The sequence below is a fragment of the Tachypleus tridentatus genome, chromosome 3 (assembly GCF_004210375.1).
Source record: "Tachypleus tridentatus isolate NWPU-2018 chromosome 3, ASM421037v1, whole genome shotgun sequence".
NCBI lineage: Eukaryota > Metazoa > Arthropoda > Merostomata > Xiphosura > Limulidae > Tachypleus > Tachypleus tridentatus.
Window position 1 is genome coordinate 64,324,604 of NC_134827.1, and position 14,600 is coordinate 64,339,203.

General features: G+C 35.5%; 1 protein-coding gene across 2 annotated transcripts in view; it reads left to right on the forward strand.

The window, feature by feature from the left end:
• Positions 1-14,600, forward strand: part of LOC143246992 (uncharacterized) — a 68,802-nt gene that overhangs the window by 39,306 nt on the left and 14,896 nt on the right. The gene's annotated exons all lie outside the window — the stretch shown is intronic.

Here is a 14,600-nt window from a genome sequence, read left to right on the forward strand (position 1 = left end):
CCCTGAGGCTGGCCGACAGAATATCGCGAACTCGGAGACGACCCCAGAGTGTGAAAACGAATCTGACTGATGGGAAAGGAGGGTTTGGTACCATACCGGATCTGTTCGAAGATCTACCAAACTTGGGGGAAAGTTGACTCAAATCTTTCAGACCAGGAGTCCAAGCCTATTGAAGTGGTTAAATATTTTGGAACTTTGAAAACCGCAACACTTGCCCCAGATTTTCTTGTATTTGACACCCCTCTCGAAAAATGAAACGCTTAAAAATTGCGGCGAATAATTTCAAAACATGCTCCACTGTGCTCCCAAAGATCAGAACCTTTATCAGGTTTGCGGGGAAGCTTTGATAATGGGAGGTCAGTGTTATGTTACTGGATGGTATATTAAAACATTAACCATTACGCCCCCGTAATCTTTCCTTTCTTACTACCAACGCTTTCAACGCTTTATTTATCCAGTATAAACTCGTATGTGTATTCAACAACTTATCTTTATTCTGTAATTAGAACAACAACTGTGTGGAGAAAAAACCCTTCGTAATAACAGTTTTTCCTTCCAAACTTGGCCCGGCATGGCTAAGCGTGTGACTCGTAAGCGTGTTTTCTAATGTCTTTGATATCAAAACTAATGGGCCCAGCATGGCCAAGAGAATTGAGGCGATCGACTCGTAATCCGCGGGTCGCGGGTTCGCATCACCGTCGCGCCAAACATGCTCGCCCTTTCAGCCGTGGGGGCGTTATAAAGTTACGGTCAATCCCACTATTCGTTGGTAAAAGAGTAGCCCAAGAGTTGGCGGTGGGTGGTGATGACTAGCTGCCTTCCCTCTAGTCTTACACTATTAAGGACGGCTAGCACAGATAGCCCTCGAGTAGCTTTGTGCGAAATTCAAAAAACAAACAAACAAACCTTCCAAACCAGCGCCATTATTTTTTATATCCTAATCCAAAGTAATTCCGTAATTTAAGAGTACATACATAATTACAGCTTGAGAAAGGTTATCAAATTAATAACCGTCGTTGAAAATGAGACAACAACGCCCATCAGTAGCGCATTGAAACTTGAAAGGAAACGTTTGTAACAAGTTTTCGCTATTGGTTATTAAACCGGAACCGGAATTTGACGCATTCTCACGTGCCCGATTTCTCGTTCTTCTCGCTCTTCCCGAGAGTGACAAATTTTGTTTCTCTGTGTTAAAAAACAAACAAACCTGTACATAAATTATTTACAAAATATCGTGAGATGACGCCACAATCGCAGCCTGGAAGTGGTTTGTTTGGAATTTCGCGCAAAGCTACACGAGGGTTATCTGAGCTAGCTTTCCATAATTTAGTAGTGTAAGAATAGATCAGTGGTTTTTAACCTTTTCTATCGTCTTACCCCCTGAGACTCTCCAGGGTATTACCGTAACCCCTATAATAATTTTTGTAATGGTGAACTTTGCGTAAAGGTAGAATAAAACAAAACTATATAAAGATCCTAATTTATTGAAAATGTTACAAATAAATGACGTTGAGAAATGCTACAAGTGCTAAACAAATACAAAATCCATGGAATTACTGAACATCATACGAAACCAACTGATTCAATCAGTGTGAGGGTTGATATATTATATAATGAGAAAATATACTAAATACAATGGAAACTTTGATATTTAAATTTTAAGTTCGATGTATTAATATTATATAATTAAAGCATTTAGGTAATTCAAAACGTTGTAATATATGAAAATCTTTACTCAAAATTAGACAGGTGGTTTCTCAACAAGCATCTCAACGTGGTTCACGTGCCGCACTTCAGCGTGTTTCTCATTGGTGGGTAGTTACAGGCACTTGTCACAAAAACTACAAACTGCTCCGTGATTTCCCCAATAATTCTCAAACCTTCCGTGACCCCAGAGAAACTTCAAACGACCCTCCAGGGGGTCACGACCCCTAGGTTAAAAACCACTGGACTAGAGGGAAAGGTAGCTAGTCATCACCACCCACCTCCGACTGTTGGGCTACTCTTTTAACAACGAATAGTGGAATTGACCGTCAAATTATAACCCTTGTGCAAATTAATTGAAACAAATGGTCATTTTACAATATTTTCAGCATGGTGGCCAGTGTAGGCTCGCTGGACCCACTGATTTCCTTTAATAGTCATTTTATCACACAAACGCCGTCATTAGCTGTGTTGTGCAGTACGGTCGATCTATTTTTGGGATATATGACGAAATTTTAAGGAATATTACGTCATTCGAAATTGCGTTAGAAGGGAAAAAAGACCAGTCAAAAAACAACTTCTTACCAACTCAATGAAAAAAACAGCATCAATGGGGTCTGAAATACAAGAACTGGACGCAAAAACAATGAATGAAGGTGTTATTCAGTGACGATACTCATTTCTTCGTACAGGGTCAAAGAAGTCTGCATGTTTGCAGATCTCCAGGTGAGAAACTTCGAGAATCTCACATCAATTAGTTCGTAAAACATCCCTTGAAGATGTTTTGGGGCTTTTTCAGCTACTATGACGTCAGAGGCTTACATATCGTAGAAAGTATGATGCAAGGACCACAGTACATCGAAGTTTTGCAGAGAAGAGTCGTTTCAGAATTGAAAAAGAGATTTCCAAATGGATTTGGCATTTTTCAGCAAGATCTGGCTCCGTGCCACACATCGAAACTTCTGAATAATTTTATGACTACAACGCGAATAAAGGTGCTGAACTGGCCTGGAAGCTCTCCAGACTTAAACCCAATTGAAAATCTTTGGGTGATTTGTAAAGAAAGACTTCGGGGAAAAGACTGTATCACGAAAGATGAGCTAATTGAGGCCATAATTGAGGTGTGGTACCGCAATCCAAAAATTAGTAAAGATTGCAGTCAACTCGTGCACTCGATGCCAAAGCGGATTAATGATCTTCTGAAAAATAAAGGTGGTCATATCATGTATTAATTTGTGAGTAATTTTTGGATTCTCAAAAATAAAACGCAAAATATTGAAAAAATCGTAATTTTCCGTCTTATTTTAATTAATTTGCACAAGGGTATAACCCCCCCCCCACGGCTGAAAGGGCGAGCATGTTTGTGCGACGGGGATTCGAACCTAAGACCCTCGGATTAGGAGTCGAACGCCTTAACCCACCTGACCATGCCCGGCCCTCTTTCAACGTACTAGCGACTTAACGTTCGAAAATGTGTTTGTTTGGAATTAAGCGCAGCACAAAGTTACACGAGGGCTATCTGCGCTAGCCATCCCTATTTTAGCGGTGTAAGACTAGAGGGAAGGCAGCTAGTCATCATCACCCACCGTCAACTGTTGGACTACTCTTTTACCAACGAATAGTGGAATTAATTGTTACATTATAACGCACTCACGGCTGAAAGGAAGAGCATATTTAGTGTGACGGGCAACCCTCCGATTACGAGTCGACTGCTTCAACCACTTGGCCATGCATACAACATGGAGGGCCACGTAAAAATGTATAATAACTAATAATGTCAGGCCTAGCAACTGGGTTTAAGCATCTTTCTTTCCTGGTATCATTACCAGCCGGAATAATAATAAGAAAACAACTCTTTCAATTGTTTTTTTCCTTCCCCTTTCGAGGAAATCCGCCTTACGGAATATACTCCGAGTTGTTCGCTCAAGGTCGCGTGATTCAAGTGTAGAATTGATGGTGATGTGGACCGTCGTACGGTGTTTAATTTGGACGTGGGCAAAATGGAATAACCCGGTAAACCACCATACACAGAGTTCGTGAAGTTAAAGTTCGGTTTTTTAATTTCGCGCAAAGCTACACGAGGTCTACCTGCACTAGCCGTCTCTAACTTAGTAGCTATTCACCACCACTTTCCGCCGATTCTTGGGCAACTCTTCTACCATCGAGTAGTGGGATTGACCGTCGCATTATAACGTCCCCACGGCTGAAACTAAGCAAGTTTCTCGACACGAGGTGAAAGTAACCCGAAGCTGTTATAATTTCATGTTTTGTCCATATTTTTAAAATCCCAGCATAAACCGGAATCATCAGATGAAGCTGCTAAGAAATAATTATTATTTAAGGTGCAAATTAATCACGTTGTTTCGAAACAGGAACTCGTAAGTTTAAATATTTTACGAACTGCTGTTAGCAGGAATATTTCGCGCACTTTTAATCGACAATGCACAGTGAGAACCGGAGTTTCATCATATGTGGAACAACACGTGGTTGCGCTATTCGAATTCACTGATCAATATTTTTTGGGATGTAGATCGATAACTGTAACTTTACAAGTATTTATAGACGATTGGTTAGGTTACTTTTGCACATAAACCTTCATATTGTCGTTCACGGAGAGTGCAAGTTCAAACGGTAATTACGACTTGCAGTATCGGTGAACAGGTGTACGAAGCAGGTGATTGGTTGGTACCGCTGAGAAATGATGGACCTGCGATAAGAGGAAGAATGTGAGGTCAAAGGTCACTGTTGTAGCCTCGACTCAAGGCTAATCGTATCGGATCGCCGGTACATTGTCTGAGATTTTGCGCGTGCCAGAGATACCTTCGTCTTGCATGTCACTGTTCACTTACAGGGGGATTTTCCCAGAACTTTTCGCGCCGTTTCTACATTACGATAACACGAACATATATGGTGTTGGTAACGGTAAATTGCTGTCAAAACTTCCGTTTCTGTAACATAGTATACAGATATATGACACACTGGTTATATTTAAACTTCCCCATTGTTTGTTTGTTTTTGAATTTTGCGCAAAGCTACTCGAGGGCTATCTGCGCCTTCCTATTTGTGTAACTTAATGTATAAATATATGACACACTGGGTATATTTAAACTTCCCTTTGTGTAACTTAATGTATAAATACATGACACACTGGGTATATTTAAACTTCCCTTTGTGTAACTTAATGTATAAATACATGACACATTGGGTATATTTAAACTTCCCCTTTGTGTGACTTAATGCATAAATATATGGCACACTGGGTATATTTAAACTTGCTCTCTGTTTAACATAGTTTACATATACATGAGATACTGGTTATATTATACCACGTGGGTCACATTACAACAACCGCATTTCCCAGATTTTTTACTCCGGGAACCAATTAAATTAAGATATAAGGAAGTGGTTTTAATTTGACCAGAAATTATACTAAAACTATTTTAATATGCTCCCACCTGTCGTGTATCAAACTATGATATTAATTGTTCGCCATATTCCACTTCCTTCGTCTGGACGAACAGACATCGTGTTTAACCTCATCTTTGGCATTTATGAAGACAGAGAAACAAACCTTCTAAAATTAGTTGAGCGTTTTAATTCAAAACTTACAGCTCCACCTAGAAATTGAAACCTTTAACAAGAGCTTTTTAAAGCATAATTAAGTTGATAAGCGATTTCGAAAAAAGAAAAAAAAATGTTCCAAAGTTCAGTGGTTTTTTTGTTGTAACCTTGTCCCAGCTAAGAGATAACATAACACCTAATATTCTAGGTGTGAAATATTACTTTATTAAGCGATCTCTGTAATTCTAATTAACTATTATTAAAGGAGACTCCTCATAGTTCAATCTACTTATTTGTTTCAGCTTTGCGCGAAATTTCACAAACAAAAAAACTAAATATTATTTTTCTAGTACATTACTACAGAGGATAAACCTTAATAAAACTAAATATTATTTTTCTAGTACATTACTACAGAGAATAAACCTTAATAAAACAAAATATTATTTTTCTAGTACATTACTACAGAGGATAAACCTTAATAAAACTAAATATTATTTTTCTAGTACATTACTACAGAGGATAAACCTTAATAAAACTAAATATTATTTTTCTAGTACATTACTACAGAGGATAAACCTTAATAAAACTAAATATTATTTTTCTAGTACATTACTACAGAGGATAAACCTTAATAAAACTAAATATTATTTTTCTAGTACATTACTACAGAGGATAAACCTTAATAAAACTAAATATTATTTTTCTAGTACATTACTACAGAGGATAAACCTTAATAAAACTAAATATTATTTTTCTAGTACATTACTACAGAGAATAAACCTTAATAAAACAAAATATTACTTTTCTAGTACATTACTACAGAGAATAAACCTTAATAAAACTAAATATTATTTTTCTAGTACATTACTACAGAGGATAAACCTTAATAAAACTAAATATTATTTTTCTAGTACATTACTACAGAGAATAAACCATAATAAAACTAAATATTATTTTTCTAGTACATTACTACAGAGAATAAACCATAATAAAACTAAATATTATTTTTCTAGTACATTACTACAGAGAATAAACCTTAATAAAACTAAATATTATTTTTCTAGTACATTACTACAGAGGATAAACCTTAATAAAACTAAATATTATTTTTCTAGTACATTACTACAGAGAATAAACCTTAATAAAACAAAATATTACTTTTCTAGTACATTACTACAGAGAATAAACCTTAATAAAACTAAATATTATTTTTCTAGTACATTACTACAGAGGATAAACCTTAATAAAACTAAATATTATTTTTCTAGTACATTACTACAGAGAATAAACCATAATAAAACTAAATATTATTTTTCTAGTACATTACTACAGAGAATAAACCATAATAAAACTAAATATTATTTTTCTAGTACATTACTACAGAGAATAAACCATAATAAAACTAAATATTATTTTTCTAGTACATTACTACAGAGAATAAACCATAATAAAACTAAATATTATTTTTCTAGTACATTACTACAGAGAATAAACCTTAATAAAACTAAATATTATTTTTCTAGTACATTACTACAGAGAATAAACCTTAATAAAACTAAATATTATTTTTCTAGTACATTACTGCAGAGAATAAACCTTAATAACAAAATATTATTTTTCTAGTACATTACTACAGAGGATAAACCTTAATAAAACTAAATATTATTTTTCTAGTACATTACTACAGAGAATAAACCTTAATAAAACTAAATATTATTTTTCTAGTACATTACTACAGAGGATAAACCTTAATAAAACTATTTCTTTATAGGTTTAAATTGTTTAATTAGGGTACTATTAAAACTAATACCTGGAAACTTAGGGTTGTAACGTTGGTTTCTGAAGTGACATTTACATAAACTTATTGTAATTTGTTTATGCCCAAAACGAACATGAACTGATTTTTGAATTTAAATGTTGGTTTTTGTCAGTTGATATTAATCTAGACTAATTCTTAAGTTATCGTTATATTGTTCAAACTAAGACACACATAGTTTATTTTGAATCGAAGTCAAAAGTGGAATTTGTATCAAAATATAGTTTCCCTGGTTAAACCAAAGACATACGTTTACTTTCCACGTATGCTTTATGGCACAACAGACATTTTATCACAATAAAATATCATTTTATTTTTATTTTTCTTTGTGGTAATAATTAAATCGATTTCTCGGTTGCTTCCTTGGTGTAATTATTTTAAAATTCCTGAAAAACTTATACAGGTTCTTCCATCTACCACTGGTTCCAGTTGTCTTCTAATGTCTTTGATATCAAAACTAATGGGCCCAGCATGGTCAAGAGTATTGAAGCGATCGACTCGTAATCCGCGGGTCGCGGGTTCGAATCGCGGTCACACCAAACATACTCGCCCTTTCAGCCGTGGGGCCGTTATAATGTGACGGTCAATCACACTATTCGTTGGTAAAAGAGTAGCCCAACAGTTGGCGGTAGGTGGTGATGACTAGCTGCCTTCCCTCTAGTCTTACACTGCTAAATTTAGGGACGACTAACGCAGATAGCCCTAGAGTAGCCTTGCGCGAAATTCAAAAACAAACAAACATCAAAACTAATATATTCATCATATTTGCATACAAGAAGCATAGTAACTTTATTTTAACTTTTTATTATCTTTAGTATAACGACTAGTTTTTCTATACTGAATCCTATTTGTTAGGGTGACCTCTGAAAAAAATCTAAATACGTATTGTTAAATTTATGATGAATGTGTGTAACCAATAGTACATTTTGTTGGGTTATAATCACAGCATCCAAAAAGTTTTTTATTTTGTTTTATTTAAATTTTGCACAAAGCTACTCGAGGGCTATCTGCGCTAACCGTCCCTAATTTAGCAGTGTAAGACCAGAGGAAAAGCAGCTAGTCATCACCACCCACCGCCAACTCTTGGGCTACTCTTTTACCAACGTGTGTGGGATTGACGGCAACTTTATAATGCCCCGACGGCTGAAAGGGCGAGCATGTTTGGTGCGACGGGGATTCGAATCTGCGACCCTCAGATTACAAGTCGAATGCCTTTACCCACATGGCCATGCCGGGCCACATCCAGAAATAATAAATTTTTATGGTTCACCTCAAACGTAAATTTCACTTTATTATTACGTAATTTTTACTTTATTTTAAACTTCCAGGATTTTTTTAATCTTTCCAATTAAAATTCCGAATTTAACGTCAATCACCAGATGTCTCTTCTTTTATATTCTTAAATACTTGAAATGATTTCAGGTAAGTTAATATTAAAAAGTACGAAAAATTATCTTCTAAATATCTCATTAATAATATCTCTTTAGTCCCATAGATGTCTCTAATAGATGTTGATAAATATTATTATTACTATAATATATAAAAAAAAAACTGTTTTTAAGAATTACACCTAAAACATTAAAGGACATACGTTATTGAATCCAGATATATAAAAACTCCAATAATGTACCAAAAAACATTCTGTTGCTTACAAACTATCGACGTGATTAATACTAGAATACAGTGATAATACATCCATAGCCACAGTAATAATACAGCCACAGACACATTAATAATACATACATGGGCACAGTAATAATACATCCATAGCCACATTAATAATACATCCATATCCACAGTAATAATACATCCATGGACACAGTAATAATACATCCATAGCCACAGTAATAATACATCCATGGACACAGTAATAATACATGCATAGCCACAGTAATAATAATACATCCATAGCCACAGTAATAATACAAACCATGGACACAGTAATAATACATCCATTTCCACAGTAATAATACATCCATAGCCACAGTAATAATAATACATCCATAGCCAGAGTAATAATACATCCATGAACACAGTAATAATACATCCATGGACACTGTACATCCATAGTAATAATACATCCATCCATAGCCAGTAATAATACATCCATGGACACAGTAATAATACATCCATGGACACAGTAATAATAATACATCCATAGCCACAGTAATAATACAACCATGGACACAGTAATAATACATCCATAGCCACAGTAATAATACATCCATAGCCACAGTAATAATAATACATCCATGAACACAGTAATAATACATCCATAGCCACAGTAATAATACATCCATGGACACAGTAATAATACATGATTAATACATCCATGGACCAATAATAATACATCTATAGTAATAATACATCCATGGACCACATGTAATAATAATAATACATCCATAGCACAGTAATAATACAAACATGGACACAGTAATAATACATCCATAGCCACAGTAATAATACATCCATAGCCACAGTAATAATAATACATCCATAGCCAGAGTAATAATACATCCTTGAACACAGTAATAATACATCCATGGACACTGTAATAATAATACATCCATAGCCACAATAATAATACATACATAGCCACAGTGATATTAATACATCCATAGCCACAGTAATAATACATCCATGGACACAGTAATAATACATCCATAGCCACAGTAATAATACATCCATAGCACAGTAATAATACATCCATAGCCACAGTAATAATACATCCATAGCCACAGTAATAATAATACATCCATAGCCACAGTAATAATACATCCTTGGACACAGTAATAATACATCCATAGCCACAGTAATAATACATCCATGGACACAGTAATAATACATCCATAGCCACAGTAATAATACATCCTTGGACACAGTAATAACACATCCATAGCCACAGTAATAATACATCCATGGACACAGTAATAATACATCCATAGCCACAGTAATAATACATCCATGGACACAGTAATAATACATCCATAGCCACAGTAATAATAATACATCCATAGCCACAGTAATAATACATCCATGGCCACAGTAATAATACATCCATAGCCACAGTAATAATACATCCATAGCCACAGTAATAATAATACATCCATAGCCACAGTAATAATAATACATTCATAGCCACAGTAATAATACATCCATGGACACAGTAATAATACATCCATGGACACAGTAATAATACATCCATAGCCATAGTAATAATACATCCATAGCCACAGTAATATTATATCCATTGCCACATTAATAATACATCCATAGCCATAGTAATAATACATCCATAGCCACAGTAATAATACATCCATAGCCACAGTAATAATAATACATTTATAGCCACAGTAATAATACACCCATGGACACAATAATAATACATCCATGGACACAATAATAATACATCCATAGCCATTGTAATAATAATACATTGCCACAGTATTAATAATACATCCATAGCCATAGTAATAATAATACATTGCCAAGTATTAATAATACATCCATAACTACAGTAATAATACATCCATAGCCACAGTAATAATACATCCATAGCCACAATAATGATAATACATCCATGGACGCAGTAATAATACATCCATAGCCACAGTAATAACAATACATCCATATCCACAGTAATAATACATCCATAGCCACAGTAATAATAATACATCCATAGCCACAGTAATAATACATCCATGGACATAGTAATAATACATCCATGGACACAGTTATAATACATCCATAGCCACAGTAATAATAATACATCCATATCCACAATAATAATACATCCATAGCCACAGTAATAATAATAAATGCATAGCAACAGTAATAATACATCCATAGCCACAGTAATAATACAACCATGGACACAGTAATATTATATCCATAGCCACATTAATAATACATACATGGGCACGGTAATAATACACCCATGGACACAGTAATAATACATCCATGGACACAGTAATAATACATCCATAGCCACAGTAATAATACATCCATAGCCACATTAATAATACATACATGGGCACAGTAATAATACATCCATAGCCACATTAATAATACATCCATATCCACAGTAATAATACATCCATGGACACAGTAATAATACATCCATAGCCACAGTAATAATACATCCATAGCCACAGTAATAATACATCGATAGCCACAGTAATAATACATCCATAGCCACAGTAATAATAATACATCGATAGCCACAGTAATAATACATCCATGGACACAGTAATAATACATCTATAGCCACAGTAATAATACATCCATGGACACAGTAATAATACATGCATAGCCACAGTAATAATAATACATCCATAGCCACAGTAATAATACAACCATGGACACAGTAATAATACATCCATAGCCACAGTAATAATACATCCATAGCCACAGTAATAATAATACATCCATAGCCAGAGTAATAATACATCCATGAACACAGTAATAATACATACATTTATAGCCACAGTAATAATACATCCATGGACACAGTAATAATAAATCCATAGCGATAGCAATAATACATCCATAGCCACAGTAATAATACAATCATAGCCACAGTAATAATAATACATCCATAGCCACGGTAATAATACACCCATGGACACAGTAATAATACATCCATAGCCACAGTAATAATACATCCATAGCCACAGTAATAATAATACATCCATGGACACAGTAATAATACATCCATAGCCACAGTAATAATACATCCATAGCCACAGTAATAATAATACATCCATGGACACAGTAATAATACATCCATAGCCACAGTAATAACAATACATCCATATCCACAGTAATAATACATCCATAGTCACAGTAATAATAATACATCCATAGCCACAGTAATAATACATCCATGGACACAGTAATAATACATCCATGGACACAGTTATAATACATCCATAGCCATAGTAATAATACATCCATAGCCACAGTAATAATACATGCATAGCAACAGTAATAATACATCCATAGCCACAGTAATAATAAATCCATAGCCACGGTAATAATACATGCATGGACACAGTAATAATACATCCATAGCCACAGTAATAATACATACATCTATAGCCACAGTAATAATACATCCATGGACACAGTAATAATAAATCCATAGCGATAGCAATAATACATCCATAGCCACAGTAATAATACAATCATAGCCACAGTAATAATAATACATCCATAGCCACAGTAATAATACACCCATGGACACAGTAATAATACATCCATAGCCACAGTAATAATACATCCATAGCCACAGTAATAATACAATCACAGCCAAAGTAATTATACATCCATAGCCACAGTAATAATATATCCATAGTCACTAATCTATTATTCAGTTTTATTTGTTTCCATATTTTATTTTATTAAAGTCTCCGTTATTCCTGATGAAACTATCCACTTACGATAAAAGTTTCACTAAATCTATATTCAAAATATTAAGTCCCGGCATGGTCAGGTGGGTTAAGGCGTTCGACTCCTAATCCGAGGGTCGTGGGCTCAAATCCCCGTCGCATCAAACATGGTCGCCCTTTCATCCGCGGGGGCGTTATAATGTGATGGTCAATGTCATTATTTGTTAGTAAGAGTAGCCAAAGTGTTGGCGGTGGGTGGTGATCACTGGCTGCCTTCCCTCTAGTCTTACACTGCTAAATTTGGGACGGCTAGCACAGATATCCCTCTAGTAGATTTGCGCGAAATTAGGAAAACAGACAAGACAAACAAACTGTACGTTTTACACCTCGAGTTTGTCCCGAGTAAACATTTTCGTATTAATTTCTTTGAAACCAACTTTCAAATTTCACCAGGAGTCTTCTCGGGTTTTCTTCTATCGAAAGGCTATTTACCATTCTTTAGAACAAAGGGGGATTCTTGTGATATATCTTTTCATACATCTTATAATTAATCACATGTATGATTTATTGTGTAGGAACTCAGATTCCAGATTTTTAAAAACATTATTGGTCATTTTCTTTCAGAGTTACTTTCCTTCATACTTTTGTTAGTTTCTGCTTCTATAATAAAAAGTTTGAGGTTTCTGTGAGATTTTAATGAATTGCAACTCTAAGATGTGGGGTTCAATACCTCGTGGGAAAGACAACGGACAGCCCAGTTTGTTAGCTTGTAATCCAGCACAAAGTTACACAATGGGCCACCCGTGCTCTGCCCACCACGGGTATTTAAACCTGAATTCTAGCGTTGTATTTCTGCAGACATAGCACCCGGGAGGGGGGAAGGTGATATCTCACAGATCACATAAATAATATTTTCTCAATGTTCTAATGTTCCATACCAGTTGTAATAGGTGATCTACTCTTTCGTAGTAACCCTGGAGTACACGTAGTAACGACTGGTAACGCTTCTGCCTGATTATTTCGCTTCATTAATTTTTTTCCCCTTTGATGAACAACCATTTCCTATCGCAGCTGATGTCCCTTCCCTGTGGCTATGCATCCTATCGCAGCTGATGTCCTTTCCCTGTGGCTATGCATCACTTCTGTCTAAACGCATGCTTGGCTAGAAACATTACCAGTTTTAGTAACAGATATAATTAGATTCATATAAAGTAAAGAAACAAAAACCCATGAATCAGAACAGAAAGAGTAACCCACTTAAATCCTTGTAAAACTAGTTCTTCGATGTAAAAGCTGTGATAATGAAACGTTTTAACACCAAATGTCACGCGGAATGCGACGTGACGTACACTGTACCCCAACATAGAACTTCAGTTGCATGTGAATCTGGAAGGGTCAGGTAAAATTTTGACTTCTTCTTACTTCCTGTATATATATATTTTTAAATTTTGCGCAAAAATACACAATGGCTATTTGCACTAGCCGTCCCTAACTCAGCCGTGAAAAACCAGAAGGCAGATGGTCAACAGCACGAACCACTACTTCTTGAACAACTCTTTTACCAACAAATAACAGAGTTGACCATAACATTGTAACATCTCATGACTTAAAGGCGAACAGGATTCGAAACCGGGACTATTAAATTGCACGTCGAGAACCATAACCACAAAACCATGTCGGGCCATTTATATTAATAAATCGGTATCATTTACGGAGGTCATTGTGGCCTGTTTGGGTAGAGTTCTGTGTGTCTTTTCTTATAGCAAAGCCACATCGGGCTATCTGTTGAGCCCACCGAGGGGAATCGAACTCCTGATTTTAGCGTTGTAAATCCGTAGACTTACCGCCGTGCTAGCGGGGGGCAGAGTTCTCTGACCCGAAGTCAATAACTTCAGTTCGTGTGATTCTATTGTGTATTCTATTGCTATAGCATGAAAGTGGCGGCCCTGGCATGACCAGGTGGTTAAGGCGTGCGACTCGTAATCCGAGGGTCGCGGATTCGAATCCCGGTAGCACCAAACATGCTCGCCTTTTCAGCCGTAGGGGCGTTATAATGTTCGCTGTTATATTATTATTTGGTAAAAGAGTAGCCCAAGAGCTGGCGGTGGGTGATGATGACTAGCTGCCTT